At 44.0% G+C, this 17276-nt stretch overlaps 1 long non-coding RNA gene across 2 annotated transcripts in view; it reads right to left on the bottom strand.

The window, feature by feature from the left end:
• Positions 1 to 15922: 15922 nt before the first annotated feature.
• The window catches only part of LOC138741892 (uncharacterized), a 212582-nt gene continuing 211228 nt past the window's right edge, over positions 15923 to 17276 (bottom strand). For both annotated transcript variants that reach the window (XR_011343852.1, XR_011343853.1), the window contains one exon: positions 15923 to 16488. This is a non-coding gene — a long non-coding RNA (uncharacterized lncRNA). The remainder of the gene's footprint in view (positions 16489 to 17276) is intronic.

The raw sequence follows: 17276 nt of genomic DNA, 5'->3' as shown, positions 1-17276 counted from the left end.
ATCTTCCGGACTCTAGCATGTGTGATCCATGGCGGCGGCCATCTTCGGGATCTCCAGCGCGTCTATTGTGGCGGCACTACAGCAGTACCGATTCCGACAATGAGCCACACCAACTGACGCAATCCGTGATGGACACTGAGGTAAACATTCGCACCACAGGCTGCCTATTCAACATGGGGAGCACTGAAAGTTTTATACACCTGGGCACGGCCCAACATTATTCCCTTCCAGTGTTCTCTGCAAAGTGTAAGGTAGCTCTAGCATCCAAATCCCACTCCATGGAAATCCATGTGTGCTGCACAGTGACCCTATCTATGATGGGCATGCAATAGAAAAACTTCAAACTGTTCGTGATGCCCCCACCTCTGCATGTCAGTCATACTGAGGCCAGATTTAAGAGCATGCTGATGCAGTTTGATGGGCCCTATCCTCCCCTTACGGTCAGAAAAATTCAATTCCTGGATGGTCTGCCCATCTCTCCGAATGCAGCCAATCTGACACTGGAGCGCCGTCCAGTCTGCCAGACCCTCCGATCCCTCTGGGCCCCCCCCCCCATTCTAGAACGTCACTCTTGACTGCAAACCAGTAGCCACGGGGCGATACAGCCCCGGGGACAGAGAGTTTATAAGAGCTGAAGTAAGGGAACTGCTAGCAGAGGACATCATAGATTCTAGTAACAGCCCTGAAGGGCACAAGTGGTGGTGATTAAGAGTGGGGAGAAGCAATTACAGCCAGAACATCAACAAGTTCATTTTATTGGATGCCTATCCCCTCCCCCACATAGCTGGCATGGTGAATGAATTGCCCAGTAGCGGGTCTTCTCCAGCATCAATCTCAAATTGGCGTTTCACCAGATCCCAATCCACCCAGAGAACCATCCATACACAGTGTTTGAAGCCAACGGCTGCCTCTACCATTTTCTGCAGGTCCCATTCAGCCACAAACTGAACCACCAACACCCCCACACCTCCCAGAACCCGTTCAGACCAACACAATTCAGCCCCCGGACATTCAGGCCGCCAAGCAAGTTACTGTCTTGCAGGAGCCAATAACAATGCAAGCAGTGCTGCATCTGTGAATCTGTGAACTATTAAAGACTGCACAACCAGTAACGATGAATGCTGTCCCACTTCACCAGACTCTATCTAAAAAGAAGAGGTGAATGTGGGGCAATACAGAAGTGCAGGTGTAACATCACTCAACTGTTCAGGCTGGCCCACCTCCGATCCTGAAACTCCTTCCTACTCCTCCTGTAAGATTTCCAATAAAGGTTGATAGGCCTAGTCTCCTTCCTCCATATCAGCCTTGGATCCGGGCCAGCAGCATGTAGCAACATGCCTGATGTTTAGGGATATTAAAGCCTTTAATCACTCGCTTCGAGTCTGCTTGTGGTTATTGATCGCTCTACATCCGGGTACTAAAATTTCCTCTAAAATAAAATATGGAGGTTCTAGGTTAATGGGGGCCATTTGGGTGGCACAGGCTCGTGGGCCAGAAGGATTGTTACTTTGCTGTACGTCTAAATTAAATTAAAAAATAAAAAGGACATCAATGAATAGGTTTTACAACAAATCTGCTTCCTTCATAGTTATCACTACAAATCATTATTTCATTATTCTTGAATTTAAGTTCCTTAGCTGCCATTATACAACTGTAGAGCTCGTCGAAAGAATCAAAGACTTGTTGATCCAAACCGAGGCTTTTATTAGCAAAAGACAGGAGCTCTTAACAGGTGGCTAACCAGTCCGGAATGATCCGACCTGGCTAGGGACACAACCCTTTAAGGCCCAGACAGTAGGCGTGGCTAAGCTCTCAGCCAATCGCTGTAAGCACAGTCTAGATACTATATACATTGGTGATAGATCTGTACTATCACAACAACACCAACTCATATATCTGAATCTAAAGTTAACCATTTTACCACTATGCCCAAAAGCCTTCTTAATCTTGTCCCAGGCAACACCAGTCTTTTCTGTGCAACTGTCCAAATAAATTAACCTTTAATTCCTGATACTTTTTCATCCATGGTTGATATAAAGGAGTATGGAATGGGTCAGATTTTAATCCTCAGAAAAGCTTAGAAGGGATTTCCTTGGAATAAGATGACAGCTCACATTATTTCTGGAGTAGGGGAAAAAAATACAAGGGTGACAAAGCGGATGAAACGCAACGGAAAATAAAAAATGGTAGATGCTGGAAATCAGAAACCAAACCAGAATATGTTGGTAAATACTGACCGATGCAGTGGCTCCCCGAATGACCTCCATTGAGAATGGTTGGAGGAGATGATGTGGAGATTCTGAAGTATGGAAAAGCAGCTCATAATTTCCAAAGCACACACTCACACATCCATAGTTCAATGTTTCTCTAGAGAGAGAAAACCACTACCTTAAACCCTTAAAGAGCAATGGATAAGATCAAGATTTTCCATATCTATGATCTCATCAGGAATATAGTGCCAATGCAGCTCATCTTTTTTTGAAGTATCATTGTGGAACTCAGGAATAGCATCAGGTCCCTGTCTGCCGAATGAAGGTTTGGACCTTCACTGATCTCCTTCTGTGGGCAGTAAAATGGGATTGTGGGCTGCATCCTTTAGGGTTGTGGTGACTCCAAATTGGCACATTTTCTGACAGAAGATCAGGACCGACAAGAGACTGCGGAGCTGAGATAATCCTTCATGGGAGATTTGGTTTTGGTTGAAGTCTTTTAAACTGGATCCATACACAAAGTTAACCCTCAACCTCACAGGGTTGAGTCCTACATTCTTGTTAGTGACAACCTTCTTTCCCTTAACCTCTTGTTACCATGCTATAGAAGTCTGTGACAACCTTGATTAACAATCCAGAAACCAGTACATTCCAAATGAAGGTCAGATAACGATTTTACATGAGTTGTAGAAAACTCCCACATACTAAAACAGTGTGACGTTGACTTTGTATACTTGCAGGAACTGAAGAGAAGAATGCACTATCCATTAAATCCAGCTTTCATATTGAACTTCTTTTGAAGTGCCCTATCATTAACTAGCCTCAATGTCCTCGAAAGAAAACATTTTGCCAAAACAAGGAGAAGTTTCTATTCCCAATGCCTACGTCATATTGCAAGCACTTATTCATTGAGAAGCAGTTGACTTCTGGCCAAATTACTGGTCTTGAGACCAATTCTTTGGTCACATCTGCAGAGTTAGTATGAGTGCCAATGGTAATTACTACCTTATCATTCTTTTTCTTCTTTGGCTTGGCTTCGCGGACGAAGATTTATGGAGGGGGTAAAAAGTCCACGTCAGCTGCAGGCTCGTTTGTGGCTGACCAGTCCGATGCGGGACAGGCAGACACGATTGCAGCAGTTGCAAGGGAAAATTGGTTGGTTGGGGTTGGGTGTTGGGTTTTTCCTCCTTTGCCTTTTGTCAGTGAGGTGGGCTCTGCGGTCTTCTTCAAAGGAGGCTGCTGCCCGCCAAACTGTGAGGCGCCAAGATGCACGGTTTGAGGCGTTATCAGCCCACTGGCGGTGGTCAATGTGGCAGGCACCAAGAGATTTCTTTAGGCAGTCCTTGTACCTTTTCTTTGGTGCACCTCTGTCACGGTGGCCAGTGGAGAGCTCGCCATATAATACGATCTTGGGAAGGCGATGGTCCTCCATTCTGGAGACGTGACCCATCCAGCGCAGCTGGATCTTCAGCAGCGTGGACTCGATGCTGTCGACCTCTGCCATCTCGAGTACCTCGACGTTAGGGGTGTGAGTGCTCCAATGGATGTTGAGGATGGAGCTGAGACAACGCTGGTGGAAGCGTTCTAGGAGCCGTAGGTGGTGCCGGTAGAGGACCCATGATTCGGAGCCGAACAGGAGTGTGGGTATGACAACGGCTCTGTATACGCTTATCTTTGTGAGGTTTTTCAGTTGGTTGTTTTTCCAGACTCTTTTGTGTAGTCTTCCAAAGGCGCTATTTGCCTTGGCGAGTCTGTTGTCTATCTCATTGTCGATCCTTGCATCTGATGAAATGGTGCAGCCGAGATAGGTAAACTGGTTGACCGTTTTGAGTTTTGTGTGCCCGATGGAGATGTGGGGGGGCTGGTAGTCATGGTGGGGAGCTGGCTGATGGAGGACCTCAGTTTTCTTCAGGCTGACTTCCAGGCCAAACATTTTGGCAGTTTCCGCAAAGCAGTACGTCAAGCGCTGAAGAGCTGGCTCTGAATGGGCAACTAAAGCGGCATCGTCTGCAAAGAGTAGTTCACGGACAAGTTTCTCTTGTGTCTTGGTGTGAGCTTTAGCGACTGCCAAATACCATGAGGTTGACGTGGCCATCCTGCATTTGTTCATTACCAGTGGTAGGAGTAGTCATGCAGCATGGAGCCAGGATGCCTTACTGTATAGCAATCAAACAGAAAAGTTCATGAACTGCCCTTTTAGTACTTTTCAGTGTGGTTCACCATTATGGATATTCTTGATGTAGCAGAAATATTGATTCTTACAGAAAAGGAAGAGCTCATTTGACCCAAATGTAAAAGAATTACATGAATAGTTGCATGTCTTCTGTAGTCTTGACATTAAATTCCACTTTGTAAATTACCATTGAATCTGCCTGCAGCAGAATTGCAGAATTCTGTACAATTGTGCAGTTCAATTTGACAGAGCCTCTATATTGTCCTTTGCAAAATATCTGTCAACTGCAGTAAATTTTTATTTGTTAAATTATTCATAACATTTGCCTCTGCAATAGAACCCATGTGCAGACTTTAAGGTCACTCAACAGCCAATGTCATGCACTGGACTGTGAAGTCTATAGTTAACTGGCGTGTTGCCTAAAAGAACAGACACCGCACATAGCAACGCATCGATACAAAAGACATTTAAGATTTCTGAGTAGTTTTATCTTTGCTCTCTTCAGGGATTACACGATGTCTGTGTTCATTCAGCTTGACATTTTGCAAACACAAGGCAGAGAGCTTCACGAGAGATCATGAGCCAGCATCCGTTATTTTTCTTGGGCTGTTACTTTGGCACCCTGGTGAGTAAACTTCAAAGGAATAATTTGCCATGCATCTGAGACCCGGTTGAAGTTCACGACACTGCAAGAGAAAACATCGATGAAAACCATCCCCAATGATTCCACGTTCACTGTGGAAAAGGGAAAATTCCATTTGCAACTTCATTAGTTTCGAAAAGCCAGATCACTTTTCAATGCGAATGTCAGCTATCTCAGGGAGTCCAGATAAACAGGAGTTGTTTAACTCATGATAGATTTTGATTGAATCAGTGAGAACTGTTTTGAATAGAAGAACGGCTAAGCACAAGCCAACTCCACACGAAGAATGCAATAACCTCCAGTGTACAGAATGACTGGAGCACACAGGTTTCATTTATCATCGAGACATAGACCTTTTCCTCGGGTTGCAGTGGCACAATCACTTGACAAAAGAAACTTGAACCTGAACCTGAGAATCAAACAACATGACAAAAACAAACAGAAATGTTGGAGGTACTCAGCAGGTCTCGCAGTCTCCATAGGAGGTAAACAACACTTTGGGCCTAACCCATCTTCAAGGTCGGTTTACCTCCTGTGGACGCTGTGAGACTGACTGACTTCCTCCAGCATTTCTGTGTGTTTTTACTACAATCACAGCATCTGCAGACTTTCCATTCCATCCAACACCATGACAACAGGTCCACTGGTTCACTAAATTTGCACCAACAATCAACAACCCATCTACACTAATCTTATTTGATTCTCCTCTTACTCCCATCAACCCCCTCCAGATTCTAGGACACACCAGGAAAAAAATTTTCAGCAACTAATTAACCAATCAATCTACATGCCATCAGGATGTGGGAGGAAACTAGAGCACCCGGAGTAAAATTCTGCAGTTTTGGGAATAAATGTAAATCCACACAGACAGCACCAGTGGTTGGGAGTGAACTGGGGCACTAGAGGGAGGGGGCTACAGCTTCCTGGTCACACGATTGTTCAAACTCCATTAGAAAATGAACCAGAGACGAGATGAGAATTTATGTTCCACCTCATATTGTGCTCTAAGATTCACTACCTGTGAGAGTTGTGGAAGCAGATCCTTCTGTAAGCATTCAAAGGGAATCGGATACAGAATTGGAACCAAAAAAAATTACAAGACCATGGAGGAAAAAAGCAAAATGCCTGGGCTTAACCAGATAGCTCCATTAATGAGCATATATGTGTGTGACAGGCCAAACAGGCTCTTCCTCTGCTTCTGTAATGCAAGTCATTCCACAATGCGACCCACATTCAAGTTACTGATAACTCAAATTATGCAGGAGCAAATCAGCAAGTCAAACAGAAGGTGCTTTTGAATTGCAGCACCCAGGAAGCCCTCCTGGGACCCAGTTGTGATTGGGTCGTGGGTGCAGGATGCACCTTTCAAATTGCAGGCGGACCTATCTGTTCAATTGCAAACTCGGTGATTTAAGGGGGATCTCACTCCGTGACGACACAGAGAGCGACACGACACGCACACACTGGAAGTATCGGCCCTCAGTCTCCTCCACCCCACCTGCCTTCAGTCGACCCCCCCATCAATCGTCATCCCCCATCAGTTGCCACTCCCCCGTCAGTCACCCCCACTTCAGTCGCCCCCTCATCAGTCGCCATCCCCCATCAGTTGCCACCCCTGTCAGTCCCCCCCCCCAATCAGCTGGCACCCCCGTCAGTCAGCACTCCCCCGGCGACGTGCCACTGTCATGAGCGGGTTGGGGGAGTGTGTGTGAGTGATTGCTGCTCCGAATGCCACTCTGGTTTAGGCGATGGCTCAATGCAGGATTGCAGGAGCAATGGCCGTCTTCCTTACCCATAATACTACACGCTACTGGAAGGATTATGGGTAAGGAAGATGGTCATTGCTCCCGCACTCCTGCATTGAGCTGTCGCCGCAAACTGGAGTGGTATTTGCAGCAGCGTTTCCAGCGGCGTGGGGGGGGGTTTAAGGAAGACGGCCATTGCCCCTGCACACTCGCGTTGAGCCGTTGCCATGAACCAGAGCAGCTTTCACAGCAGCAGCACATCGCAACCCCCCTCTCCCAACTGCAGCAACGATGTCTCTCCCTACGATCATGGACACCACTCCACCCCCCCCCCATTCGTGGCAGGGACCACTCTCTCCCCCCCCACCAATCACAGCAGCAGCACTTCAGCCAAGGGTTTCCTGTTTCACACGCATGCAAGTGCTGGCATCACCAGCGTAACCGGGTCGGCCATTTCCCTTTTCAAACCGCTGGAGCAGGATGCCCAAGTAAGTTTTACTGGGTTCCCTGACAAAGTGCCATGTACATGGGTCACTAACCATGCAAATTGCCTGGTTAACCCTATTTTATATGGCAGTTTGAAGGGGCTTACTGTAGCAAAGATAAAGATACATAGCCAACGTTTCGGGCTTGAGCCCTTCATCAAGTTATGAGCAAAATGTGAGCAGGTGCCGGGGACTTTATATAGGAATCGAGCGCCTGCCCTCATTTTGCTCATATCTTGATGAAGGGTTCAAGCTTGAAACGTTGGCGATGTATCTTTATCTTTGCTATATAAAATGCACTGTTTGACCTGCTGAGTTTCTCCACCATTGTGTTTTTTCTTCAAGCACGGGGTTTGCAGATTTTAGTGTTTTACTACTGATAACTCAAACTTTCTTTTATTCACTTTAAAAAATGCAGTGGTAAAACAGTTAAGAAGAAGCACTGTTTTCATCTCAGCATAATGGCCAATCATTCCAAGACGGCAGTGAACTCATTTTCTTAATCAATTAAATATGCGAGTTGCACAGATTCTGTTTTCAGTTAAGATTCAAGATTCAATTTATTGTCACAGTAATAAAACAGTATGATATTGCATGAAATTTCTTTCTGCCTGCTGCAAGACAGACAGATTTGCCACTGGCAGAAATTGCCTAAGCGCCTCTTACATTTCTTACAATCAGAGAAAGAGAAACAAAAGAGGGGCCCCCAGAGTCACCAAGTTCAGGTATCTGCGAGGGTGTAAAATCTTGTGCTGGCACAACTACCAATGGCTGTAAATAAGATGAGGCAACACTTCCTGCCTCTGCTACATCGTCATTGGAAAGTACGACCGTGGCAGTTTGCAGGCCACACAGCAACATTCAATATGTAAGAGTCTGATTTGTTTGCAATATTCTACAATGAAGGTTAGAGTCAAAAGCCATGAGTTCAAGCCCAAAACCAACTGTGGTTTAACTGGAGTTATCATAATTGTGCTGCTTTTCAATTATCTTCATTTGGTGATTAATTTTGTAATCTGGATGTTTTGGTAGTCTTATTTTTCATCATTTTGTTAATCCAGATTATAATTAATGATTTGTGACTGCGTCTCCTGGGCCTCCATCTTCATTATCATTGACCAGGTACTTTAAGAGACCAACTAAATGAGGCAACATGAAATGAATTTGTAAATGATGTACCTAAGCTCAAAATCAAATATATATATTTGTGCGTGTTTGATTGTTTGCTTGTCCGTTGTCCGTGCAAATCAATATGGAGCTCTCTAGAAATGTCCAAAGAGGTTCAGTAGGGGTAACATTTGATGTTGAATGTCATGACCCCATTGAATTTAGCCTTTAAGGTCATTTGAAGTTCAACGGTGTTTTTTGAGCAGCTTGCACTGTCTTGCATTACTGTTTATTATACAAGTATTTACTAGCACTGACTTTATTAGTTTATACTATAATTGTGGTAATATTTGATCCTGGAAGTCATGACCACATGGAATTTAAGCTTTGTCATAAGAAATTCAAAAATTAAAAAAAAATTGATCATAGGGAGAGACATCGTTGTCGCAGTTGGGAGAGGGGGGTTGCGATGTGCTGCTGCTCTGAAAGCTGCTCTGGTTCGTGGCAACGTCTCAACGCGAGTGTGCAGGGGCAATGGCCGTCTTCCTTAACCCCCCCCACGCCGCTGGAAACGCTGCTGCAAACACCACTCCAGTTTGCGGGGACACCTCAATTAGTTACAGTGCTGTCCATCAATGTACATTCAGGATAAAAAAACAAGTGGCCAAACCCCAATTCAATATGGGCTAAAACAAAAGAAACAACATTGGCAGAAGCTCTTTACAAGAGTTAGACAAAGGAGAAAGCAAGAGACCGTAGAGGAACATCAGTCTCGCCTCACTGTTGATGCTTCCAGACATGCAAGGAGCAGGCAGCAGGAAATAGAACAGCAGTGATATGCCCATCTCAGTGCTCAGTTTATTATGAAGCCCTTAGCTGAGAATTGTTTGTCTATGTTTTGCCACGTGTTAAAAAGAATATAAATGTGGTGTTTGAGAAAATATATTTACGCAAAATTCCATTAAGTTTTTTGATTATTTTGTTTCAACCATGTAGTCAACAAGTTAATGTTTTATTTCCAGGGCCACACTGGGTGTCCGGCTAATTATTAATATTTCCTTGAGTTTTGTTAGCTTGGTGTGATAAATTGAGAAAGCCTATTAAGTATGATAAATAACTAAAGATCAGGTAGTTTAGACAATAAGATAATAAGAGATAGGAGCAGAAATAGGCTACTCAGCCCATCTAGTGTGCCTCAACATTTAATCATGAGCTGATCCATTTTTCCACTCAGTTTCTCTAACCAAGAACCTGTCAATTCCCGCCTTAAATGCACCCAATGATCTGGCCACCACAACCATTTGTGGTAAGAAATTCCTCAGATTCACCACCCTCTGGTAAAAGAAATTTCTTCTCATCTCTGTTCTTAGCAGAGGCTCTTCAATCCTGTAGTTTATGACAGAGGGTGAATTGATAGGATTGGCTGTACTGCTTGTTTGAGTTTCCATGACATCAAGTCATTGGAAACCCTGCTATTAACATCATGGAGATAGATACAGAGTGTGCGTGATCAGATTGACCAGAAGCTTAACTGGGGCACCCACTCTGCATCCACAATAACAAATTAGAGACCAAGAGACCTGCGATACATGGCTTACCTGACACCCCAGTCTTTCCACCACCTGCAAGGCACAAGTTAAGAAAGAAACCACTGGTATATCTTCTTTGTGCGGCTGTACACATGTTGGAGCTGATTTTCTAGACTGTTTGTACAAGAACTCTTCTCATTGCCAGGTGTAATATGACAATAAACTTGAATGTGAGACTGAGTATTTCCCACCCCCAGTGAGTGCAGTTTCAACAACACTCAAGAAGCTGGCTACCATTCAGGACAAAACTACATGACTGGCTCCCCATCCAAAATGCTGAACTTGCACCATGCCCCTTCTTGGGAACCCATAACCAATGATAGCAAGCAGGGGAGGGATCTTGTCCTTCCTGACAATGGCAGATGGCACACTTTGACCCAGCCCTTATTTCCTGCCTGTCAATCTGTAGACTTCACAGATGACATCCTGCTGCCTCTAAATCAAGCGCATTAACTCGGATAACTTCCTGCCTCTGCTATATCGTCATTGGAAAGGATAAGAAAGGATATCAAAGACTAGAAGGCAGTAGGATTTCATCACAGAGAAGAGTAGGGAGGGACTATTAATCTCCATTTTAAATTTGCAATATTGCTGCAGAGAAATGGAGCAGAAGTCAATCTGAAGGACCACAAGAGTTGCAGAGAGGATCACTGGAGTTCTCCTTCACCCCATCGACATGATCTACTGGCATCGTAGTCTGAAGAGGGGACGCACAATCAATGAGGTCCCCTTTCACCCCACACACAGCATCTTTCAGCTGCTCACATCAGGCAAGAGATCCAGGAGTCTCAGATCCAGCAGCAGCAGGTTGAGCAACAATGAGAACGCTGAATGACCATAGGAACTGTTCACACTTACCATCCGAGACTCTGATAGTTACAAAAAAAATTATTTATTTATTTGCAGTTATGAATACTTGTCCTGCATATGGATTGTTTGTATGTGTGTTTTGTCTGGTTGTCTGCATGTTTTGCACCGAGGACTGGAGATAGCTGTTTTATCGGGTTGTACTTGTCCAGTCAGATAACAATAAACTTGACTTGACATGACATGCCTTACAACTGAATTGCTTATTTGAGATATTACTGACAACGGGAGTCGTGCGCACGATAAACTGAGGCATGCTGATCTGAGATAGTTTGATGCATCTGAAATGCGCAATTCTTACATCAACTGAGCAGTCTTTTCTTGACTGGGAATGTACTTCTTTTGATAAAATCATGCAAAAGTAGACACTTTGCAAATGAATTCAATTCCCGTCAAGAGATTTGTCAGCTGCTTTGCATTAGAACATGAAATTTTAATACTTGGAATTATCAACTGTGGCTCACAAACAAGTAGTTTCACATCTGAGTCAGGAGAATGGAGTCCAACACGAGAGACTTGAGCATTATGTTGTGGCTAAGTTCAGAGTGTCATATCTAGGGTAATTTGGGGTGTGAAAAGTGGCTTCTCTGGATGAGACTTTAGCTGATGTGAAACTCCCAGAACACAAATTATTTGTAGAATCCTGACTGGCATTAATCCATTGACTAATATCACTTAAATTATCTGACTATATTGGCATAACTACTTCATGGGCAAATGGTGTGAGCCCATTGACTACTGTATTTTCCAAAGGACAACAGAGACTGAACTTCAGAGGTCAGGATATTTTGGACCATCCTGTGATTGAAGGCTTTTTTCAGTTCTGGTTCATGAATGCTGACAGCTCTGTAGACATATTGAAGGTGAATGGAGAGGACAGCCCCCCTAACTCACATTCCATCTTAAGCAATCCCTATGCCATAAGTGCTCTGTGATTGGTAAGAGATTGCTTAAGGTGGTAGGTGAGTGGGAAGGAAAGGTTGAGAAACACTGCTCTAGACCCAAGTGTTACTGAAATATTTTGTTTGAAAAAAATTGTCACTGGCCCAGTTAATGTGCTTGTTTTAGAGGCAGTGGGATGTCATCTGTGAAGTCTACAGATTGACAGGCAGGAAATAAGGGCTGGGTCAAAGTGTGCCATCTGCCATTGTCAGGAAGGACAAGATCCCTCCCCTGCTTGCCATCATTGGTTATGGGTTCCCAAGAAGGGGCATGGTGCAAGTTCAGCATTTTGGATGGGGAGCCAGTCATGTAGTTTTGTTCTGAATGGTAGTCAGCTTCTTGAGTGTTGTTGAAACTGCACTCACTGGGGGTGGGAAATACTCAGTCTCACATTCAAGTTTATTGTCATATTACACCTGGCAATGAGAAGAGTTCTTGTACAAACAGTCTAGAAAATCAGCTCCAACATGTGTATAGCCGCACAAAGAAGATATACCAGTGGTTTCTTTCTTAACTTGTGCCTTGCAGGTGGTGGAAAGACTGGGGTGTCAGGTAAGCCATGTATCGCACTGGAGTTATGAAACCGTGCACATAAATTAGGTAATTTAGGAACAATTAAAACAGTGGCTTTCAAACTTTTTCTTTCCACTCACCTACCAACTTAAGCAACCCCTTACTAATCACAGAGTACTTATGGCATAGGAATTGCTAAAGTGGAATGTGAGTTTGGGGGGGCGGGGGGGGAGTTTGAAAACCACTGCTGCTAGACCCTGTGACTCCAACAGGGTTGGGAGGTTCATCAGCAAACAAGGAATTGTTGGAGGAACCCAGTGGGTCAGCGCCATCCATAGGTCTGTCAACTTTTATCAAGACTAAGATGTAAAAGAAAAGGCAAAATGGTACCTATTAAGAGGGGAAAAAGCTGAGGAAGGGCCCAGAAGTAATAGGGTATAGGACAGACAGTGGCAGAGTACAGGACAGAAGCAATGAGAGGTGGGGAGACCAGGCATCCTAACATACTGAATATGATTTTTTTTTCAATTTTATTTCATCTCATCCCAAAAGGTTCTACTGCTTGATATTTTACCTATTCCTGTACCTTCTTTTTTCACTCAAACCTTACTTCCCCCTCCCCATTAGTTTTTTCCTCACCTTGACCCAAGCCCAGCTTCGTTCCCCCTTTATATATGAAACTTTGTCTTTTTTATCAACTTCTTGCTCAAGGGTCATAGCCTAAAATGTTGACTCATCATTTCTACCCATCATGACGTCTGATCCACTGAGTTCCTCCAGCATTTAACACTTTACTGAAGCATCTGCATCCTTTCTGTTTCCCCACGACCCATCACACCAGCACAATGGGAAAACACCTTAACATTTTCCATTGTCATTTTCCCTGCCTGACTTCAACAGCTCTCCAAAAAAAAGCAATGTTCCCAAATATTTCAGTAGCTGCTCAACTCTGAATGATCTAATTACGATGGTCCCATTGAATGTCACAAATTGTAGATGCATTACAGTGACAGCAATCTGGGATCAATCCTGACCTGAGGTACCGATTGTGTGGAATTTACATGTGCACCCAGAGTTTGAATGAGCTCTGGGTGCCCTGGTTTCTCCCAATTCCCAAAAATGTGCATGCTCACACCATTGGCCACTGTAAGTTTCTCCAAGGGTATGGGTAAACGGTAGAAGCAGGACAGAGTTGATGGGAATATAAGGAGAATAATTTATGAGAGAAGAGGATTGCTCCATGACTTGAGGGGCTGAGTGGTCACCAATGTCATTTGGAAATATGGAACTGGATCCACATGGTTCTGCACAGGGAGAATAGATTATGTGGTTAAACAGGAAAGTCTGTAGGGGGTTGGGTTGAATGCAAAACATAAATGTGCTAGAGAAATTCAGCAGATCACACAGCCGCCATAGGAATTAAAGGGTAACCAACATTTCAGGCCTGGGCCTTTAACAGGTATATTGAATAGATTATGTGCTCAAGTCATGAGAAAATAGAAGCAGGAGAAGGTCATCAGGCCTTTCATGCCTATCTCACCCTTCCATCTAATCAGGGCTGATCAATGCTAGCCTTACCTCCTTTTCTAAGGTAGTTCTCCATAACCTCACCTCTTCCTATTCAGTGAAATATTTGTCCCAACAGCCTGAAATTTGGCTGACCCACGGAAAGGGTTTTGTGGAAGATTGGTGAAAATCATTCGTTTTGGTTGGCACCCTTGTCCTGATCGCTGACTCCAAACTGTCATCAGCTTCCACCCTACTGTGAATGTAGAATGAACAATGTGGTTCCCACATGCATTGAAGCAATCTACTGTCTGTTCAAAGAAGCCAGGGTGTTAAGCAACACATTTTGTAAAGGTTTACCCAAGAGTGAATTTTAGAAGGTAGTTTGCAAGGTTCTGCCACAGCTCAATGACTGCGGATGAAAAATATGTGAAAACAAGTCATGTATGAATTGAGTCAATGCTCCAGAAAACAATCAAAAAGGAATGGAGATAATTGTAGTAAGCTTAACTCATAAAATGCAGGGCTATGAAAAGCAAGATTTTATAATTGCCTGTGCACCCAGATTCTTTGTTCCAACAATAACTAACTTAGACTGATGTCAGCATGCAAATATTGGACAGCAGGACTGGAGATCAAACAGAGAGAGGGAGAGAGGGCAAAAGAGAGAGAGGGAGCAGAAGGTAGAAAGAGAGAGAGAGAGGGAAAGAGGGAGAGAGGAGGGAAAGACAGGAAGGGGAGGGGGAAAGAGGGAGAAAGCAAGATGGAGAGAGGAGACAGAGAGAGAGAGAGAGGAAAAACATTGAAAAAAAAAGTCTGCATTCATCTAAATACAAAAACCAGGTCAATTGTTCATCCATTCTGGTATTTAAAAAATACCCCCCCCCAAAAAAAAGCCAAAACAACTTCAGAAATTATCAAAGTATTTTAACGCAATAACATTTCAGAAAATACTGTTTCTGGTTGTTACAGGATCCAACTTAAATAAATAATATGTTTTACATCAGGACTTCCATCTTCCACAATACTGCACACTTCTCCAGAGTATTAAGGCAAATAATGCAACTTCTGTCCAAGTGCTTCAGTACATTGAACTTGGAGGAAATTAGCTGGCATATCACACCCTGAACTGTCAACATTCAATATTCCTTTATTGTCCTGTAATAAAACAGGTGTAATATTATACAAAATTTGGTTTAGTCCGCTGTAAGGCAGAAAGACTCGCCATCAGCAGAAATTGCTGGGTGCCTCTTACAGACAGAAAAAGGGAAGCCAAAGAGAGTCCCTCCAGCCTCTGCAGCCACATAGACTTCAGTCCAAACAATCAACAACCCGAGCTCCAGATCCGAACATCTGACATGATCAGTAAGCCTTCCGCAAGCTCAACACCCTCTCACATTCCAGTTCCGATACCTGGTACCCCTTCATCCAGTCTTGAGCCAGTCTCCAGTAGTCCGCAGCCTGGGGTCCCTTCTTTAACCGCAGTTGCCAGCAGCCTGCTTCCTCATCTCGAGTCACTAAGAGCCCGCTAGCTGTGTATTCATCAGCTAAAGAGCCCCTAACTGGTCCGCTGCCATGGTGACTGTCTTGTCGGATCGTCTCCTCTGATTTTCCTTCTCAAAATTGGATTCGTGATCCACATACAGGGTCACACATGGTTCAAATTTTAATTTAACATGCAGTACAATAACAGACCATTTCGGCCCACGACCTCACGCCACCCAATTCCATCCAATTGACCTACAACCCCCCCCCCCCAGTACATTTTGAATACTGGGAGGAAAACGGAGTCCCCGGAGGAAACCCATGCAGACATGGGGAGAATGTACAAACTCCTTACAGACAGCGTGGGATTCAAACCCTTGTCCTGATCGCTGGCGCTGTAGCAGCGTTGTGCTAACCGCTACGCCAACCATGCTGCCCCGAGGGGTAGGTCATGTTGCATGAAAGATCGTTGACCTGCTACATTCTCTTCACCGTGGATGCTGTCGGACCTGCTGAACACCTGCAACCCTTTGTGCTTTAGTTTCACACTTCCAGTATCTGCAGATAGTTCTCCCAGGGCAGATTGTTTTTTTTCTGCTGACGTAAGGGAAAGGTGCATGTTGCAAAATAAATCACAATGCATTTATATGGCGATTTTAATAAGAAAATATATCCCAGGTGTGTCATAGCAGCATTGTGAATGGAAAAGTAACTGATTGTTAGGTACCAGACAGCAGCAATAGAAATGAACCCAGGCAGTGTTATATTTAAAATAATATTTTTAAATGATTAATTAACAATAATATAATACCGTATTTACTTGATCTAAACTTGTCCACTTAACCCCCAACTATGCACGAATATATTTATGTGTGTGTGGAATACTCCAAGCTCAAGGCACTATTCTCGAAAGGCAGTTCAAAGTTCAGTTTCAGAAGTTCAGTGTTGCCACGGAGGCTTGAAATTGACGCATTCACAAAAAAGTAGGTGGGAGAGACCGGTCTTTAGACAGACGTTTGTAAACTCACAAAATCCGTGTTGAGACTTCCAGACCAATGTCCTCTTCAGATGAGTGCCAACCAAAACGAATGATTTTCACCAATCTTCCGCAAAACCCTTTCCGTGGGTCAGCCAAATTTCAGTATTTCTTCTGCTTCCAGAACCCTTTCCATGGGACAGCCATTCACAGTAACCTTCACTTTTGGTCACAGAGTGGTATTCCCCTATAACACAGAGAAATCAGACAAATTGTCTATAACCACACACGAGGCCACTTCAGTACTGCATTACTTCCCAGAGCTCTGCTCCACAGCACTGCTTGCTTAAAATAGCCCCTTCAGAAGTGACTTTTCCTTTGCCATGATGAGATTCAACAAGTCCCCTTTGGCCATGATGGGATTTAACAAGTCCCCTTCAAAGAGACCTTTCATTTGGCCACACGAAGCTTCTTCAGCCATATTATAATTCAAAGAGCTGTTGCTCCCCTAAAATGACCCCTGAGCAAACTGCGTACAGACTCTTGAATCTGTTGGTCACATAGTTTCTGCACCTGCACTTCGGATGTATCCATTATGGGAACACATTTGTCTTCAGCCTGCCAGCTCACAGTCAAACTCCCAAACTTGCAGCTTGATTTGTTCTCTTAAAGTCAATTGAAAATGAACTGCGAGTATGTAATACTGATGTTAATCCACATGGGGAGAGGTTACATCATGAGGCCAAAACTTTGGCTAAGGAGATCAGCTTGAAAGCGTATCAGTGGATGGAGAGAAAGAGAAGGGAAGAAGGGGTGAGAGAGGGAGTGAGAAAGGGAGAGAGACTGTGTGTGCGTGTGCGCGTGCGAGAGACCGAGATTTAGGATGGAGCACTTTAGTGCATTTTTGTTTAACTTCGTTGAGATTCTTCTGAACAGAATTATATACAATGAGGTACGATGACAAAATCAGACTAGTGAATGAAATCTCTGCTAAGGAATGGGTTGAGGCAGAGTTCTGCAGGTGGATAGAAAAAC

Source organism: Narcine bancroftii, chromosome 8, assembly GCF_036971445.1.
Source record: "Narcine bancroftii isolate sNarBan1 chromosome 8, sNarBan1.hap1, whole genome shotgun sequence".
Classification (NCBI taxonomy): domain Eukaryota; kingdom Metazoa; phylum Chordata; class Chondrichthyes; order Torpediniformes; family Narcinidae; genus Narcine; species Narcine bancroftii.
Note: the sequence above shows the minus strand (reverse complement) of the source record. Positions and strands in the feature narration are given on the sequence as shown.